Source organism: Hypanus sabinus, chromosome 14, assembly GCF_030144855.1.
Source record: "Hypanus sabinus isolate sHypSab1 chromosome 14, sHypSab1.hap1, whole genome shotgun sequence".
NCBI lineage: Eukaryota > Metazoa > Chordata > Chondrichthyes > Myliobatiformes > Dasyatidae > Hypanus > Hypanus sabinus.
The window spans coordinates 25,850,332-25,869,960 of record NC_082719.1 but is presented as its reverse complement, the minus strand read 5'-3'; the positions used below and the strand labels follow the sequence as shown (position 1 = coordinate 25,869,960).

The following is a 19,629-nucleotide window of genomic DNA, read 5'->3' as shown; positions in this document are numbered from 1 at the left end:
TAGTTAGGTACATGGATAGGAAACAGAGCTTAAAGGGATATGGGTCAAACACAGACAAATGGAACACAGGCTTGTTTCTTTGCTGTATTACTCTATTCTGTAGCACTATTAATTTTAGGTCGGGTTTCAGAGATCGTGGAGGTAAAGGTAACAGGGACATTTGGAAATTATTACTTTTAGATTTATTCACATCTTACAGATGTATGTTGGTATCAAGGCTGTAATTTATTGTCTATCTCTAATTGCACCACAGAAGCGACAGAGAGCACAGATCTATTAAGATTAATCGGCTTTCTTCTATGAACATTGTCGAATTGTGAATCAGAATTTTTTATTGTAATACAGTAGTTTCACATGGTCACCATTACACATTACTGAATGCACAGGAGTGGATCAGAGCTCAGAAAAGGGATAGGGCTGGAATCAGTAGAGAGAATTGTGTAAGAATGGAAGGACAAAAGACATGCTGAGATTAGATCGGAAGAGGTTGACCCAGTATCAGAAGGATAATTATCAGCAAGTAGTTTGCAAGGCTAGACGTAACCACAGCACTTTGCTGCTGGCCATAATATTTCAGTTCCTTGTAACAGTTGAATCTAGCTCACAGGAACAAAAATCCACTCGTCCCTCTTGTGCATCATGCTTTGTGGTTGGACTGTTATGTACCTTCACTTCAGAGGCTTTAGGAGATTATTAGAATACAGGCCAGTCATGTTTCACTGTACTTAGATGTATCGGTGGTAATTGGAGCACTTGGTTGACATATCGACTCCTGCCTGAGAAGCCACTTGGGCTCGCCCCATTTTGGCTCCAGGTCCACAGCAGATGCCATCTCACTGCCTCGTTACTCAATCCTGGAACGTCTAGGCAGAAAAGGTGCCTATATCAGAATGTTCTTTATGACTACAGCTCAGCATTCAATACCATTATCCCGTGAAAACTAACAATAAGCTTCAAAATCTTAGCCTCAATGCCTCCTTGTGGATTTGGATCACGGATTTCCTCATTTGCAGACCCCATTCACTTTGGATTGGCAACAACATCTCCTCCATGATCTTCATCAGCACAAGTACACCACACAGCAGTGAGCTGAGCCCCCTGCTCTACTCGCTTTACACTTATGACTGTATAATTAAGTACAGCTCCAATGCCATATTCAAATTTGTTGACGACACCATTGTCATAGGCCAAATCAAATGTGGTGATGAATTAGTATGTAAGAGAGAGATTGAAAATCAGGCTGAGTGGTGGCACAATAACTACCTGTTACTCAATGTCAGCAAGATCAGGGAGCTGATTATTGACTTCAGAAGGAGGAAACCAGAGGTCCATGAGTCAGTTCTGATGGGAAGATCAGAGGTGGAGAGAGTCAGCAATTTTAAATTCCTCAGTGATATTATTTTGGAGGACCTGTCCTGGGCCCAGCACATAAGTGCAATTATGAAGAAAGCGCAGCAGTGCCTCTACTTCCTTTGGAGTTTGTGAAGACCCAGCATGACATCTGAAACTTTGACAAAAATCTTTAGATGTGTGGTGGAGAGTATATTGACTGGCTGCATCACAGCCTGGTACAGAAACACTAATACCCTTGAAAAGAAAATCAGAATCAGGCTTATTATCATTGGGATATGATATGAAATTTGTTAACTTAGCAGCAGCAGTTCAATGCAAAACATAATCTAGCAGAGAGAGAAAAAATAATAAATAAAATAAAGATAATAATAATAAACAAACAAGTAAATCAATTAAAAAGCATGCAAAAACAGAAATACTGTATATTAAAAAAGTGAGGTAGTGTTCAAAGATTCAATGTCCATTTAGGAATCGGATGGCAGAGGGGAAGAAGCTGTTCCTGAATCGCTGAGTGTGTGCCTTCAGGCTTCTGTATCTCCTACCTGATGGTAACAGTGAGAAAAGGGCATGCCCTGGGTACTGGAGGTCTTTAATAATGGACACTACCTTTCTGAGGCACCACTCACTGAAGATGTCCTGGATACTTTGTAAGCTAGTACCCAAGACAGAGCAGACTTGATTTCGGTCCTGTGCAGTGGCCCCTCCCCCCCCCTCCCCCCCCATACCAGACAGTGATGCAGCCTGTCAGAATGCTTTCCATGGTACAACTATAGAAGTTTCTGAGTGTATTTGTTGACATGCCAAGTCTCTTCAAACTCCTAATAAAGTATAGCCGCTGTCCTGCCTTCTTTATAACTGCATCAATATGTTGGGACCAGGTTAGATCCGCAGAGATGTTGACACCCAGGAACTTGAAGCTGCTCACTCTCTCCACTTCTGATCCCTCTACGACGATTGGTATGTGTTCCTTTGTCTTACCCTTCTCGAAGTCCACAATCAGCTCTTTCATCTTACTGACATTGAATGCCCAGTTGTTGCTCTGGCTCCACTCCACTAGTTGGCATATCTCACTCATGCACACCCACTCGTCACCACATGAGATTCTATCAGCAATGGTTGTACAATCAGCAAATTTATCAATGGTGTTTGATCTATGCCTAGCCAAACAGTCATGGGTATATACAGAGTAGACAGTGAGCTAAGAACACACCCCTGAGGTGCACCAGTGTTGATCGTCAGCAAGAAGGATATGTTATCACCAATCCGCACAGATTGTGGTCTTCCGGTTAGGAAGTCAAGGGAGGTACAGAGGAAGGTACAGACGCCCAGGTTCTGTAACTTCTTAATCAGGATTGTGGCAATGATGGTATTAAATGCTGAGCTATAGTCAATGAACAGCATCCTGACGTAGGTGTTTGTGTTGTTCAGGTGGTCTAAAGCCATGTGGACAGCCATTGACCTATTGTGACGATAGGCAAACTGCAATGGGTCCAGGTCCTTGCTGAGGCAGGAGTTCACTCTAGTCATGACCAACCTCTCAAAGCATTTCATCACTGTCAATGTGAGTGCTACCAGGTGATAGTCATTAAGGCAGCTGACATTATTCTACTTAAGCAGTGGTATAATATTGCCTTTTTGAAGCACTGGGAACTTCCTCCTAAAAATAGCTCCTCATAACTCACTACACAAAATTCCACAACCTTATCTCTCCTAGCCCCACATATACATCCACCAGTCCTACCCTCAAACTTAATCATGTCCAAGGGTGCACACACCCTCACTAACCCAAGGCACACCCTGATTAACCCTGACCACACCCCCATGAACCCACAGCCACTACACTACCTTCTCCGCCAGAACCCCTGATCCCCACCGCACTAAACTCCATAACCTTATCACTCCCAACCCCACATGTACATCCACCAGTCCTACCCACAAACCTAATATTAAGGTCCAAGGGGGTACACATCCCCCAATAACCCTAGGCACATCCCCCGATTAACCCTGACCCCACCCCCACAAATCTGATGTCTTGTGTAAGGAGGTGCAAAATGCAATAAAGGCAGGTGCTGAACCTGGTTAATGAAGGTGTGGGCCAGATCAAAGTCGAGTGGGTTGTGTGGCACTGAATCTCAAGTATCGCAATCAAGAAACTCAAGAGGGATGATTCGTCCACTGCCCAAATTACTCTCAAAAAAATCCTACAAGCAATAGTGAATATGGCCCAGTCCATCATGGGTAAAGCCCTCTCCACCACTGAGCACGTCTACATGAAACATTGCTGCAGGAAAACAGCATCCATCATCAGGTACAACCACCACCCAGGACATGCTCTCTTCTCACTGCTGCCATCAGGTAGAAGGTACAGGAGCCACAGGCCTCACACCATCAGGTTCAGGAATAGTTATTACTCCCCAACCATCAGGCTGTTGAACCAAAGGGGGTAACTTGACTCAACTTTGCTTGCCCCGTCTTTGTAATGTTCCAACAACCTATGGACTCACTTTCAAGACTCTTCATCCCATGTTCATGATACTTATTGCTTGGTTGCTTGCTTATTTATCTATCTATCTATCTATCTATCTATCTATCTATCTATCTATCTATCTATCTATCTATCTATCTATCTATCAATTAATTATTCTTTCTCATAGTTTGTGTCTTTTGCACACTGGTCAAACACCCAAGTTAGTCATGTCTTTCATTGATTCTATTATGCTTATTATTCTATTTTAGATTTATTGACTGTGCCCGCAAGAAAATGGATCTCATGCTTGTATATGGTGACATATATGTACTCTGATAATGAATGTACTTTGAACTTTGAAGGAGGAGGGAAGAAGAAACTCCTTCACCAACAATAAAAGAAGACAATCACGGTCAGCATAGTGGTAGGGGAGCGGTGAGGCTGCAAATAAGCTCCAGTGACATTGATACAATGTGGAAAAATGTTTATGGCTTTGCACATGTAGCTGAGGTCAATTGAGAGATGTTCAAACCCTAATTCCCAACAACTGCACCATTAGCAAACGGTAGGTCAGTGCTATGTGTTCTACTACTCAACTTTCAACAATGTCAAAGGTTGACTTATCAAAGTATACCACTTGGAAATTCTTCTCTAGGTAGTCATGAAACCAAGAAAGAAAAAAAAAAGGCAGCACAATGATCAACCCCAAAACCCCCCTCCCCGCACAAAAATACGAGAAAGATTGGGCAAAAAACACAGAATACAAAAAACTGTAGGGCCGATAAAAGTCTATAGTGCAAGTTCACATCCAAAACACAGAAAACTTGGGTAGTATTCTCCGGGCACAGTGGCAGGCTGTCTTCTCTCCATTAGCGTGCCAGAGCGATCCTCAGTGATCAAAAGCAGGCAGCCATTGCTTACCTTCTGCATTCGTCTCAATCAATTTACTATTGAGACCTACCTTCATGTGCACACCACATCCAAACACTTCGGCCCTAAACTGAGCCTTACATCCATATCGCACAGCTTGTGCGTAATATTTGACAAATATATAATCTACATCGTATATAATCTTTGATGTTTGTCATCTATATCAATGATCTGGATGATAATGATGACATCTGGTTAACTAGAGAGCAGATTTGCGGATGACACCAAGATTGGGTGTGTAGTAAACAGCGAGTATCAGAGCTTGCAGTGGGATCTGGACCAGCTAGAAAAATAGACTGAAAAATGGTAGATGGAATTTAATACAGATAAGTGTGAGGTGTCACTTTGGTGGGATCAGCCAGGGTAGGTCTTATACAGTGAGCGGTGGGGCACTGAGGAGTGTGGTAGAACAAGGAGATCTGGGAATACAGGTCCATAATTCATTGAAAGTGGCGTCACTGGTAGACAGGGTTGTAAATGTAGATGGTATCGGGCCTATTTTCACTAGAATGCAGAAGAATGAGGGGTGACCTAATTGAAATGCATAGAATGGTGAAAGGCTTTGATAGACTGGATGTGGAGAGGATGTTTCCTACAATGGGAGAGTTTAAAGTCAGAGGACACTCCTCATAATAGAGGAGCATCCTTTTACAGCAGAGATAAAGAGGGATTTCTTTAGCCAGTGAGTGGTGAATCTGTGGAATTCTTTGCCATAGGCAGCTGTAGAGGCCATCTTTATGTATATTTAAGGCAGAGGTTGATAGATTCTAGATTGGTCAGGGCTTAAAGGGATTGGGGCAGGAAGGAAAATTGGATCAGCCATGATGAAATAGCAGAGCAGACTTGATAGGCCAAATGGCCTAGTTCTGCTACTATTTCTGCACCTACCTACAGGAAAGAGGTAAATAAGGTTGAAAGAGTACAGAGAAAATTTACAAGGATGTTGCCAGGACTGGAGTACCTGTGATATAAAGAAAAATTGAATAGGCTAAGACTTCATTGCTTGGAACATAGAAGACTGAGGGGAGATTTGATAGAGGTATACAAAATTATGAAGGGTATAGACAGGATAAATGCAAGCAGGCTATTTCCACTGAGATTGGGTGGGACTATAACTAGAATTCAAAGTTCAAAGTAAGTTTTATTATTAGAGTACGTACAGTATATGTCATCACATACAGTCCTGAGATTCTTTTTCCTGCGGGCATATTCAGCAAATCTATAGAATAGTAACTGTAAACAGGATGAATGAAAGATCAAGTGGAACATAATAGACAACAAACTATGCAAATGCAAATATAAATAAATAGCATTGATAACAAGAACATGAAATAATAAGATAAAGAGTCCTTAAAGTGAGATAATTGGTTGTGGGAACTCCTCAATAGCCGAGTGTAGTTATTCCCTTTTGTTCAAGAGCCTGATGGTTGAGGGGTATTAATTGTTCTTGAACCTGGTGGTGTGAGTCCTGAGACTCTTGTACCTTCTACCTGATGACAGCAGTGATAAAAGAGCATGGTCTGGGTGGTGAGGATCTCTGATGACGGATGCTGCTTTTCTACAACATTTCATGTAGATGTGCTCAATGGTTGGGAGGGCTTTACCTGTGACATACTGGGCCAAATCCTATACTTTTTGTAGGATTTCCCATTCAAAGGCATTGGTGCTCCCATACCATGCCGTGATGCATCCAGTCAATACACTCTCCACTACATATTCATCGAGGTTTGCCGAAGCTTTTGATGTCATAACAAATCTCTGCAGACTCCTAAGGGAGTTGAGGCACTGGCATGCTTTCTTTGCAATTACATGTATATGATTTGTCCAGGACAAGCCCTCTAAGATATGAATACCAATGAATTTTATGCTACTGACCCTTTCTACCTCTGATCCCCTGATAAGGTCTGGCTCATGGACCTCATTTTCCCCTCTTCTGAAGTTTACAATTAATTCCTTGTTCTTGCTGATATTGAGTGAGAGATGGTTGTTGTGACACCACTCAGCCAATTTTTCAGTCTCCCTCCTGTATATTGGTTCATCATGAGTTAAGAGTGAAATGTGAAGAGTTTAAGGGAAACATGAGGGGAAACTCTTTCCACTTAGAGGGTTATGAGAGTGTGGAAGGAGCTGCCAGTGCAAGTGGTACGTGTGAGCTTGATTTCAATGTTTAAGAGAAATTTGGATAGTGACATGGATAGGAGGGGTATGGAGAGCAATGGTCTGGGTTCACGTTGCTGGAACTAGGCATTTCAAATGGGTCAGCATGGAAAAGATGGGCCAAACTGTACTTTACTATGACTCTATGACTTTAAACATTGTATGACTCTCACTGAATCTCCTCCACCTCACTTGCAGAAAGTTTGACATAGCCAGTGCTGGCAGCATCAAACTACAATTTCAATGGCTTGTCCCCCCCATACCCCTTACCCTGGCAATACAAGTGGAGCTATCGTTAGAGAGTGTGTAATCTGTGACAGCAAAGAGACCAGGTAGTTGTTATATTCCTACTAAATCTCACTCACTTTCCCTTCTTTATCACCCCAAACAATAGGTACAACAGAACCGAATTCTGTGACCACAAAGAGTGGCAGCTGATTATTGTATAAGACCTTAAGACATAGGAGCATAACTAAGCCATTCGGCCCATCGAATCTGCTCTGTCAATCTGTCATGGCTGATTTATTATCCCTCTCAGACCCATTCTACTGCCTTCTCCCCGTCACCTTTGACACCTGAATGGAATTCCGGTGATTACTATGGCACTGCTGATTTATTATGTTTCCATTAGCATAATATAATGATGACTGTATGGAAGACATTCTCTCTTTGGCTATTTGTTAGCATATTAATTGAAAGATTGATTTTCCTCATTTTAATGGTGTTAAAACTGCACCTTAATGTTTAGTTTTTTTTATTTGTGAGATTCTCAGAATAGCATGGTTGCCCTGTGTAATATTGTGTAATAGAGCATACCATGCTATCTATCTATGACAAGATCTAGACAGCTACCAGCCTTTAAAGAGGTTTACACATTACTCAGAGCACTCTTCCAGCTCCACTCTTCAAAAGAAAAGCAAAGTGATGGAAGAAGTAATGGATAGTAGACCCTGGAGGGTTAAAGGGAACAAATAAAAAGGTGGAAAAGTACATTTGCAGGTCCGCATTCATCGTAAAATGGGCCACAGAGGCCTCCACAGGCCCAGAGCCAGGTGCTTTCGGCTGGAGAATATTTCTGATTTGTATTCCATGCTCTACATTCTTGGCAAACCTACTCCTGTAGTTTAAATCAACTAAAGGATATCATTCATAGGATAAAAGGGTTCCTTCCAGCATCCTAAGCAATACTGTTCCATCGACCACTGTAATCAAAGCAGATCAAATATTTTGTTATTAAATCCTTGCCTTGTTTTTCTTAATCAAGTTTTTTCTTTACCTGCAAAATAGCTGAGATACTGTATAAGCTTTAGCGTAATTTGCTAGTAATGCAGGATGCTAAGGCAGGGTATATGATAAACTCTATAAAGGGCAAAACCTGTTTCTATTTCTTTCTGTGGTAGCATCTGCAGATCAGAATTGTGGTTTCAAATCACACTTCAGAGAGAAAATGTAACCAGGCTGACATTTTGGAGTAGCACAAGGGGAGAATTGCACTGACAGAAGTGGCAATTTTCAGCTGACATGTTAAATTAAATCTCTCCTCTTAGGCATAAAAACTTCCACGATGCCACTTCAAAGAGGAACAGGAGTGTCCGAGCTACTATTTTTCTCCCAATCAACAAAATTACAAACAGATTATCTGGTCATTATCTCACTGATTACTGTGGAATCATGTAGATTCTAAATTTGCTTTCAACATCAAACTTCACTACTTTTCAAAAAACATTGCTATTGGCTTATAAGTGCTTTCGAATCTTCTGGGTATATAAAAAGTTTTTATTCCTGACAATTTCTTCTCTCTGTAGATCACTTGGGCACTTAAGGATAGGCAATAAGCACTGTCTCGTTAATGACACTCACATATAGGAACAATAATCCCTTTCTTACTGAATTGGCATAGCAGAATACCAAAATCTGAAAGCTGTTTTTTTTTCATAAGTGGTGTTTTGTTGGCTAGGTAGTTTCAATTTTGTTAATCTGCAGTTAGAAGGGAAAGATCTCTTCTGGCGCTGTAAACAGAACCTGTCAAGTTTTGGTCCCTTATGTCATAAGACAATAGCTTATCAGTAAGAAGCTGTCAAAGTGAAACAGCAATGGTATTTCCAATACTACAGGGCACCAAACTCTCTTGGAAGAACCAATTGAAATCTCAATTAATTCAGCTGTAGTTCAAATATTGGCATAATCACATAGCAACAGCAATTTTTAATCACTATAATCCGTTAGAAAGTACATTTCACCAAATAGTTCAGGAAAAGGAGAATAAAGATTAGGGGTGGATAAAAATGCCAAACTGGATCTGTGAAGTAAAATAAAATAAACAAATATTACAATTTGACCTGAAGTCACATGCTATCAGACTGAGGTCAACCATCAGAATTTATTTATGGCTGTATTATATTTCCACTCAAGTGTCTCTGTTTTTCTTATCCCTCTGTAAATTCATTTGCATTTAAATGATAAGGAATAATTATAATAAGCAGAGTGCTGTGGAGTTTGAAATTAGTTATTGGCTATGTACAACGGTGTCATTAATAATATCATTTTGAAGATCTTTGGTGACTCAAAATTTATTCAAATTAAATTCTGTCAGCGCATGTGTTCTAGAATTATGTGACTATTAGTGTTAACACAAGGGGAAAATAAAGTCATTTACATTGCTATTAAGTGCTTACTGAAGTTGCTGTTCAAGGATAGGAGAGTATTGTCCCATATGTAGATTGATAAAGTTATGAAACATACATAGAATTATTAATATGCTCTTTAGGGTCCTGAAACAATTGAAGTCCCTGTTACATTATAAATCCAGCAATTTAATGGCAAACCACGGAAATTCAAAAGAAAATGCTGCATTTGTAATTTAAGATTTTGTAGAATATCTTAATCAATTGTTTTTTCCCAATTAATTGACACACATTTATTGGTGAGCAATGTCTGATGGAAAGTTATTGGGATCTAAATCCTGCAAAAATGTATCTGTCTCTCTTTAGGTTTATGGGCAAAGTACGACCAAGTTACAGTTTCAGATTCAGATGTATTTATCACATGTGCTTGAAATACACAGCAAAATGTGTGTTTGCATGAACAACTAACATACCCAAGGATGTCCTGGGGCAGCTGTGAGTATCACCACACGTTGCAGCACCAATGTAGTATGCTCACTACGCTTGGAAGAGCAACACAGAATACAACAAACCAGGTGTCTAAACAACAACAGCAAAGCAAGCCCTGTTCCTCCCTCACAAACAAGAGAAAATTTGCAGATGCCGGAAATCTCCCTGAAAAATCGACACTCTTCTTTTTCTTAGATGATGCCCGGCCTTTGTGTGTGTTCCCTGAACCTCCCTTTCACCCACCCATGCAGATACACAGTCCTCTAATCTGACAGGCCTGAGCCCTACTGGACTGGTGGATTTGCAGATACTGTGTCTTTGACTTTCAGAGTTTCACAGACTCAGACCTCTGGATATTGGGCCTTGACTTTTGACTTTTCATTGACCTCTGTGCTTCAACCTAGACCACTGATCGGTCTTCAGACTTTAATTTTCCTAATGACTCAGGACTCACAGGTAATAACCAATGAAGACTCCATATAAGAACCAAAAATCTAGGTCTTAAGCTTCGGACTGGCTGCTAAAGGGGCCCTGAACATTAGGCCTTGACTACTGATCTGGCAGTGGTCACCAGCCCAAATTCCTCTGGCCCATGTTCTTCCTTCACAGAAGCTGCTAACCCTGTTGTGGCTGCACTTTTTTTTTGCCCCAATCCCTTGCCACTTATAATTGTAGCATCACTTCTCGTCTTTATTGGGAGCACAGTTTCTAGTAAGGAGGAAATTTTGTATACTAATCCAAAAAGGTACAAAGTTCAAAGTCAAATTTATTATCGGAGTACATACATGTCACTACATACAACCCTGATATTCTTCTTCCTGTGGGCATACTTGGCGAATCTATAAAACAGTAACTGCAAACGGGATCAATGAGCAACAAACTGTGCAAGTGCAAATATAAATAAATAGCAATAAATAATGAGTATGATACAACAAGTTAAAAAGTCCTTAAAGTGAGACCATCAATTGTGGGAACACTGGAAGTAGGATGAGAGTAGTTATCCCCTTTCATTCAAGAACCTGATAGTGATGTTCTTGCACCTGGTTGTGAGAGTCCTGAGGCACCTGGACCTTCTACCTGACGGCAGGAGTGACAAAAGGGCATGGCCTGGGTGGTGAGGATCTTTGATGATAGATGCTGCTTTTCTACACCAATGCTTCACGTAGATGTGCTCAACGGTTGGGGAGGATTTACCCTTGATGCACCCACTAGCTTTTGTAGGATTACCTGCTCAAAGGCATTGGTGTTCCCATACCAGGTCATAAGGCAGCCTTCTATTAGAAAGTCAGTACACTTCCCACCCGACATCTATAGAAGTTTGTCAAGGTTTCTGACAACATGCTGAATTTCTGCAGAGTCCTGGGGAATTAAAGGCGCTGTTGTGCTTTCTTTGCAATTATATATGATGTGTACAGGACAGGTTCTCTGAGATAGTGACACCCTAAGAATTTAAAGTTACTGACCCCCTCCACCTCTGATCCTCTGATGAGCACTGACTGGCCCATGGACCTCTAGTTCCCTCTCCTGAAGTCTATAATCAGTCCCTTGATCTTCCCAATAAAACATTCAGGATGATTAAGAGCAGCTATTATAAACTTTTGCATATTTCTAATGATCAATGATTTCTGAAACCAAATCTTTTGAGTAAGGACAAAACCTCTATAGATGCACAGTGCTGGTTGCAGCTTGGCCTTATATGGAAATAGCAATGTCAGGAATTGAAAGAGGCTACCAAAAGTGACAGATACTACCCACCCCATCACAGTCAAAGCCTTCCCCACTATTGGGTACACTTATGTGAAGTGTTGCCACAAGAAAGCAGTGCTCGTCATCAAAGACTCCCACCATGCAGTCCACAGCCTCTTCTCTCTACTACAAACAGACAGGAGGCACAGAAGCCTTAGGTCCTACTCACCAGGTTCAGGAACTGTTAATACCCTACAGCAGCAGGTCAGAACCTGGGTGTCCTGTGGAAAGTGAGCCATCTCATGACACTGCAAGCCCTTCAAGTTACAGATCAGGAGCATGATGAAATACTCTCTCTTGTCAAAGCTCAACATTCAAATTTATTATCAAATTTTGTATACAACATACAATCTTGAGACTGATATTCTCGCAGGCAGCCACAATACAAAGAAACACAACAGAATCCACGAAAAGACTGACAAGCATCCAATGTGCACAAGAAGGCGAATTGTGCAGATAGTCATAAAAGATAATAACACATAGAATATAAGCTTCAGAGTCCTGAAAGTGAGTCCACAGCTGCGGAGTCACTGAGGTGGACGTAGTCAGTCCAGGAGCCGGATGGCAGCCCGGCAGAAACTGCCTGAACTTGGCAGCAGTCTGCAGTCTGGATAACTGGGGCTCCAGTATTCTTAAGCAGAGCAAAGCATGATGCCTATACGTCCAAACCTGACACATCATTCTGTTCCCTACTGATGCATAGTGCCAGCAGCTTTCACCGGCTACAATATGACCTGCAGTTACTCATCCTGCCTACTCCAACAGCAACAGCCAAACCTGCGAAGGACGAGGTGTGCAGATGCATGGCAATGTGAATGAATCTAGGATCAGTCTCTGAGTCACATCTAGGTGTGGAACTAGATTGCCAAGTTTTCACTGCCTTTGGATCTAATTCCCAGAACCCCCTACAACAGCACATTTGGAGTACCTTAACGAGGAGGGCTGCATTGATCAAGTGAATGGCTCACCGTGACTTTCTCAGGGAAGAGGAATAAATACTGGCTGTTTCAGCAATCCCAGGACTTGGAGCAATCCATGAATACAAATACCAGACAAAGGGATTATTTATGTATATTTAAGAATTTTAACTTTGTTCCTTTTTGAAAAGAACTGCGAAACACTGATGGAAAACATATCACTTATGGTAAAACTGCTTGTTTATTTAATTAAAACTGGAATCTCATAGCTTTATGCAATTATTTTCCATCAGCTGAAATGTCGGTAGTAAAAACCTGGATTCCAAGGTAAATTTAACACCTGGTGTCTGATTAGCTGTAGAGATTACGTTTAGGAAGAAATGGTATCCAAAGAGATGCTGGCTCTGAAATTCGGCTATCTTTCTTTTGTTCTATAGGAGCATGGACAATAAAAGGTACCAACTTCGTGTAATCATGACTGTTGTTAGTTTGCTTAGGTTAATATTTTACACTCAAAGGTTTCACCTGGCATTTAGATTTTGACATTCTGATGAGACTTAAGACCCCTAGGCTAATTGTCTAAATCCATCTCACTGATGCAAAGTTCCTCAGCAATATGATGATGCAAAGAATGGCTTCTTTAAATTTAAGCCAAAGGAACAAAATATAAAATGTAATAAAAAAATCTCTGCAGAGTTACCAAGGATAGATGCGTGCCAAATAACATAAATGACTAATGTTCTATATATAGTAGAAAAAAAAAGAGATTGCATAAATCCTGAAATTCCAGCTGCATTTTTCAGCTTTGGAACACTCTGGAATTAAAAAACACCAGCTTCTGGTAAATCTGCCTCCAATGCTCAAGTGAATTTCTTCCAATTAGACACTCAGCCTGAATATTCATCTTTCCTGTTTCAATAACTAATGAATATAAAGATGAGAGCAGAAGACACTAAAATCCAGCTTTTAATTTTTGCATGTTTATCTACTGTTTCATAAAGAGTTCAGAGGAAAGGTGATTAACAGAGATATGCAGTGTATTCCTGTGATTCCTCTATTAGAACATCAGCTGTACAGATCAAGGATCTAGGTTTGATCCCCAGACTGAATTGAGGAAATGAATACCAGGTAGACAATATGGATCTTGTTATTGATCTTTCTGCTGTGAGGAAGGTAGCAGCAAACTAACGGTTTCCCAAATCTGATTGGCTTTTGGGACTTCGAACTATGTGTCCCTTGTAGGCAACACCAACCATTGGCTTTGCTTTGGTGTGGTTGTGATAATTCTTTTCTTGTCATTTAATTGAAAGTTTTATAAACATCTCATCTACCAAGTATGTGCATATTTATATGTATATTGAAAAAGGAAATTTGTGAAAGGAAAGTTATTACTAATACGAGCTCCTTCTGTAAGCACGATCTCATAATTAAGTTTGTGTTTAATGGCTAGGCTCAGGCATGAGGGAGGTCAAGAGGGTAAAGTACTAGGAGGCATGGAATAATAAGTCACTGGAATGGAGGAGACTATTTTCAGAAACATTAGGACAATGTGAATAGAAATTAATGTTTTGTTGTTCTATTATCTATTTGCAACATCAGAGTTAGAATTGAAATTGATTCAGCATTATAAAGCATATTTGCAGCCTAGTTTATCTAGTGGGAAGCTGATGGAATCAGATTTTGTTTCCTTTTTAACTTCCTTCAGAATTTTTACTTTCCATTTAAATATCCTTTTCCTGCCCCCGATACTCTTATTTCTCAAATAATGATATAATACATTTAAATATGTCACACTTTAACTTCTATGGGCCTAGAACATTTGTGCTAAAATTTTTACACAGGTTCTCTGAAAATCATGCTATTGCATTGGTAGAAAAATCCCTGAGGAATGGGATAAATGAATCAGAATCAGGTTTATTATCTCTGTCTTATATGATGTGAAGTACGTTGTTTTGCAGCAGTGAGGCAGCGCAAAGATATTAATTTACAATAAATTACAATATAAATAAATAGTGCAAAAAAGGAATAATGAAGTAGTGCTCGAGGAAACGCCCATTACTAGAAATGCCATTGACACTAGTCCATCGATATCTGGATAAAGGGTCAGTTTTTTGTGCACTTCTCTAACCTCTGGAGAGAAAAAATCTTATTTAACCTTGACTTTCATTCTCTTTGTAATGTATATTTTGAACTAATTCTCCCATCAGGAGAAGAAACCCTCTATTTATTTTACAACTGTCTGTTTTCTAATTTTCATGATTTGAAATTCTCTTTTCTGGTGAAAAAATTACATATTTAAAAGCAACAAGATAAGGCATTTGTGGGACTTATGATAACTGATTATCACACTATGGTACTGAGAGAGAGGTCTAAAATTGGATTTTATCATTCTGGCTGATTGTACAGTATTTGCACCTCTGCTAGATGTCACAGTGAGTAAAGCTGGCAAGGTCAGCATGTGAAAATCATTAGAACAGTTTTCCAGTGCATGTTCTTGGGTGTAAGCAGTCCAATTAGTAAGAGAAGGAGTGTTTAAACATAAAGTAATTTTCTGCAGCAGTAAATAAGTAAAGTCAGCGATGGATGGTAGTCTAGATGTAGGAAGATTGTTGCCTTTGGTGTAGAAGCCCTGGATTATTTCCAATGTAGAAAAATGTCCTTATTTATAACTAATAGAAAACTCTCATGTTGCCCATTATAGAACAGACATGCCAGAAATGACAGATTACGTCAACAATTCTTCTATTTTCTAAGACCATGAGGCAAGAAGTGGAAAAGTTGAACTGGCAAGCAGAAACATAATTGGCAATTTTAGATTAATGTATTGACTAGCATGCATAATGAGTCATAGCTTGAGGCAGCATCAATAAAGGAACACGTGGAAGAACAAATACAACCTTCAGATCTTCCATAAACTATGATCCATAGCACTCAGATCATCTCTAGACGTCTCACACAGACCGCAGCATCTCCACTGATTATCTTGGTTCTCCCTCCCGAATCCTGCACATTAAGATGGCTGACAGCATGTTATTTTATGCATGTGAGGCTTTGGATAAAACTTTAATGTAGGATATTAGGAGTTAACGTGTGCACTTCTCTCCGCCCCCTCTCCACCTCGCCCCTCCCCCCGAATGTATTAAGACCATCAGACAATAAGAATTAGGCCATTCAGCCCATCAAGTCTGCTCCGCTGTTTCATTGTTTCATCATGGCTGATACCGGATCCTACTCAACCCCATACACCTGCCTTTTTGTCATATCCTTAGATGCACAGACCGATCAGGAAACTATCAACTTCTGCTTTATATATATGCGTGGACTTGGCCTCCACCGCAGTCTGTGGCAGAGCATTCCTCAGACACACTGGCTAAAAAAAAATTCCTCCTTATCACTGTTCTAAAAGATTGCTCCTCAATTCTGAGGTTGTGCCTTCTGGTTCTGGACACTCCACTGCAGGAAACATCCTCTCCACATCCACCTGATCTAGTCCTTTCAACATTCAGTAGGTTTGAATGACAACCCCCTTGCATTCTTCTAAATTCCAGTGAGTACAGGCCCAAAGCTGCCAAACACTCCTCATATGTTAACCCCTTCATTCCCAGAATCATCTTTGTGAACCTCCTCTGGAGTATCTCCAGTGATAATACTTCCTTTCCGAGATATAGGTCCCTAAGCTATTGAGAATACTCCAAAATCAGCCTGACTAGCGCTAATAATTGCTCAGCATTTTCTCCTTGCTTTTATATTGTATTCAGCTTGAAATAAATGCCAACATTGCATTTGCCTTCTTTACCACAGACTCAACCTGTAAATTAATCTTCTGGGAGTCTTGCACGAGGACTCAAAAGTCCCTCTGTACCTCTGATGTTTGAACCTGCTCTCCATTTAGCTAGTAGTCCTCACCATTGTTCCTTTTGCCATAATGCATTATCATACTTTTCACAACACTATTCCATCTGCCACTTTTCTGCCCATTCTTTCAATTTTTCCAAGTCCCGCTGCAATTGCATTGCTTCCTCATCAATACCTACCCCTCCACCTATCTTCATATTATCCACAAATTTTTGCCACAAAGCCATCAATTCCATTATCTAAATCATTGACGAACAATGTGTGGTGAACTATGTGCCTGTCGGGACACGCCCCTGCTGACTGCTCCTGTGGTTCCTCCCACAGGTCCCTGTATAAAGGAGACCTGCGGCCTGACGCTCGGCCTCAGTCTCCAAGACCTTGTATGATAGACACTCACTCCTGGTTCCTTCTTCCAGTCAATAAAAGCCGATATCTCGCCTACGTCTCAGTGTGAGTTATTGATGGTGCATCACAATGTGAAAAGAAGCGGTCCCAACACTAATCCCTGAGGAACACCACTAGTCACAGGCAACCAACCAGAAAAGGTCCCCTTTATTCCCTCACTGCCTCTTGCCCGTCATCCATTCCTCTATCCATGCCAGTAACTTTCCTGTATCGCCATAGGATTTTATCTTGTTAAACAGCCACATGTGGCACCTCATCAAACATCTTCTGAACATCCAAGTTACTGACATCCACTGCCTCTCCTTTGTCCACCCTGCTTGTTACTTCCTCAAAGAACTCTAACAGTTTTGTCTGGCAAGATTTCCCTTCACAAAAACCATGCTGACTTTGATTTATTTTATCATTAGTCAAACAAAATATTGTTTGCAAGTATTCCAACAATTTCCGTGCAAACATACTTTAATTTCTTTCCTTTCATACAGAGATCCCCTAACATAAGGCTGTATCTGTAGCACACAGTTGATTATGTAGTGCTAGATTAGGTATCATCAAACATGGCAATTCAGGAGGGAACACACTGCAAAGCACGTAGCACAGGTGAAAGGAGTATGGGGAAATAACAGTGAAGAAACAAAAGCCCTGCCCTAGCCCCAGGCTCAGGAATTCTTCATTTGTGGGAGTTGTCAATAAACCTTGTGCAGAGAATGTTGAGAGCAGTTTGCCTAATATAATCCAAGCCCGACAGATGAAATAAAAGAAATGGGGAAGGAATTGCATCCATGTAACATTTCACGACTTTGGAATTTGCTGTCAACTTTGATGGTAATTTTTTGAAATGTGGTTATGTGTTGTATTGGAAAACACGGCAATCGCTGTCATGTGGCCATGTCCATGAGAATGGGGAACAGAAGTGTACGTGTGATGTTGATTCAGAGATGGATGTCGGCTGGAGATTGGCTCCTGTTCTATTTTGGATAGTGTCATGGGATTTACTTTTATCTCCACACGAGGTTTACCAAAGTATTCTACTTAAATTATTATCCAAAAGATGAAATATTTGATAGTTCAGTTCTCATTTATTAATGCAATGAGCCTACATTATAAAACGTCTGATGGTGCAAAAATTTAATGGAATTGGCACCTTCACAGCTATAGTTGGAGCAAACATTTGGCTGTGGTTGGATTTGACAAGAAAATGTAATCTATTGAACTACATCTCTTGTAAAAAATGATGAAAATTAACATTTGCCTAGGTATCACTGGAAGACTGCTTAACATGAGAGCATAAAAATAGGAGCAGGAGTCGGCCAGCTGGCCCATTGAGTCTGCTCCGCCATTCAATCTGACCAGGGACTCATTTCCACCGAACCCTTGATTCCCCTACTATGCAAAAGCTCTCCAACCTTGTCTTAAATAAATTTACTGAGGGAGCCTCCACTGCTTCATTGGGCAGAGAATTCCAGATTCACCACTCTCTGGGAAAAGCAGTTTCTCCTCATGTCTGTCCTAAATTTACTCCCCAGAATCTTGGGGCTTTATCCCCTAATTCTAGTCTCACCTACTAGTAGAAACAACTTTCCTTCCTCTATTTTATCTATCCCTTTCATAATTTTATATGTTTCTATAAGATCATTCTACTTGATTCTGACAGAAGTTACAAACTCAATGGAGCCATTAGTAAACTGGACAAATCTGTAGCATCCAACTGAGCCACAAAGGTTAATCATTGTGGAAGTATGTCCTCCCCATGGAATGCATGGGTACTCCCCGGGTTCTCCTGTTTCCTCCCACAGTCAAAAGCCGTGCCAAATAGGTTATTTGCTTATAGTAGATTGTCCAGTCACTGGATTATGGTAAAATCAGGGATGTTGGAGGTTGCTGGGCAACCCGGCTCAAAGGGCTGGAGGGGCTCATTCTGCACGGCATCTGTAAACAGATGAATAAATAATAAGTTGGGAAATAGGATGAGCTATGAAAAGTGATCTCTGGTGGCTGCTCTTCACTACAGGGTCTTTAGGCAGACACTTCAGTAGGCAAGGCATAGAAGGATACTCCTAAAGCATCCGGAACATGTTAATGTAGATGGGTAGATCAATTGGTGTGGATTTGTGGGGTTGAAGTGCTCAGCCCTGGGCTAGATTTGCAATTCATGAACCGAAGCAAGCCCATTATTTAGCATGAAATTCTCTTAGATTAAAAAAGTAAGTTCTTGCTGGAATCAAGAGGAAACGCTTTCATGGTCCTGTAGATCCCACAGAAAAGATCTCATGGTATTTCACATCATCCTTGCTAATAAATTGGAAAATAAAACAGGTATCTTATAAGTTTACCCTTATAGGAAGAAGGAAGAAGGTGAGAATTTTGCCAGCCAGGAAGATTACTTTGATCAAATTCTACATAGTTATCAGTACCAATTCAGAATAAAGAATCCCAAACCTTTTCCAATCAACCTTCCCATTTATTCAAACCAATTGTAATGAACACGGAAAATGATAGAAATAACTGACACACTAGGCTGCCTTTGTGGAAAGGCAAACAGAGTGAAAGTTATAGGTCAAAGGCACGAAATTAGAACTGACCGGTTCTGGTATTGTTGGGGGGGGGGGGGTGCTATCACACAGGATCAAAGTAAGCTGCAGAAAGTTGTAAACTCAGTCACCTCCATCACGGGCAATAGCCCCCACAG

General features: G+C 40.6%; 1 long non-coding RNA gene across 3 annotated transcripts in view; it reads left to right on the top strand.

Moving 5' to 3' along the window:
- LOC132404614 (uncharacterized) overlaps nt 1-19,629 on the top strand; it is a 71,526-nt gene that overhangs the window by 45,858 nt on the left and 6,039 nt on the right. The window contains exon 5 of one of the 3 annotated variants that reach the window (XR_009515605.1): nt 9,898-10,026. The exons of 1 other annotated variant lie outside the window; for it this stretch is intronic. This is a non-coding gene — a long non-coding RNA (uncharacterized LOC132404614). Of the gene's footprint in view, nt 1-9,897; nt 10,172-19,629 lie in introns of those variants that run through there. One more of the 3 variants, XR_009515606.1, reaches the window with a different exon arrangement.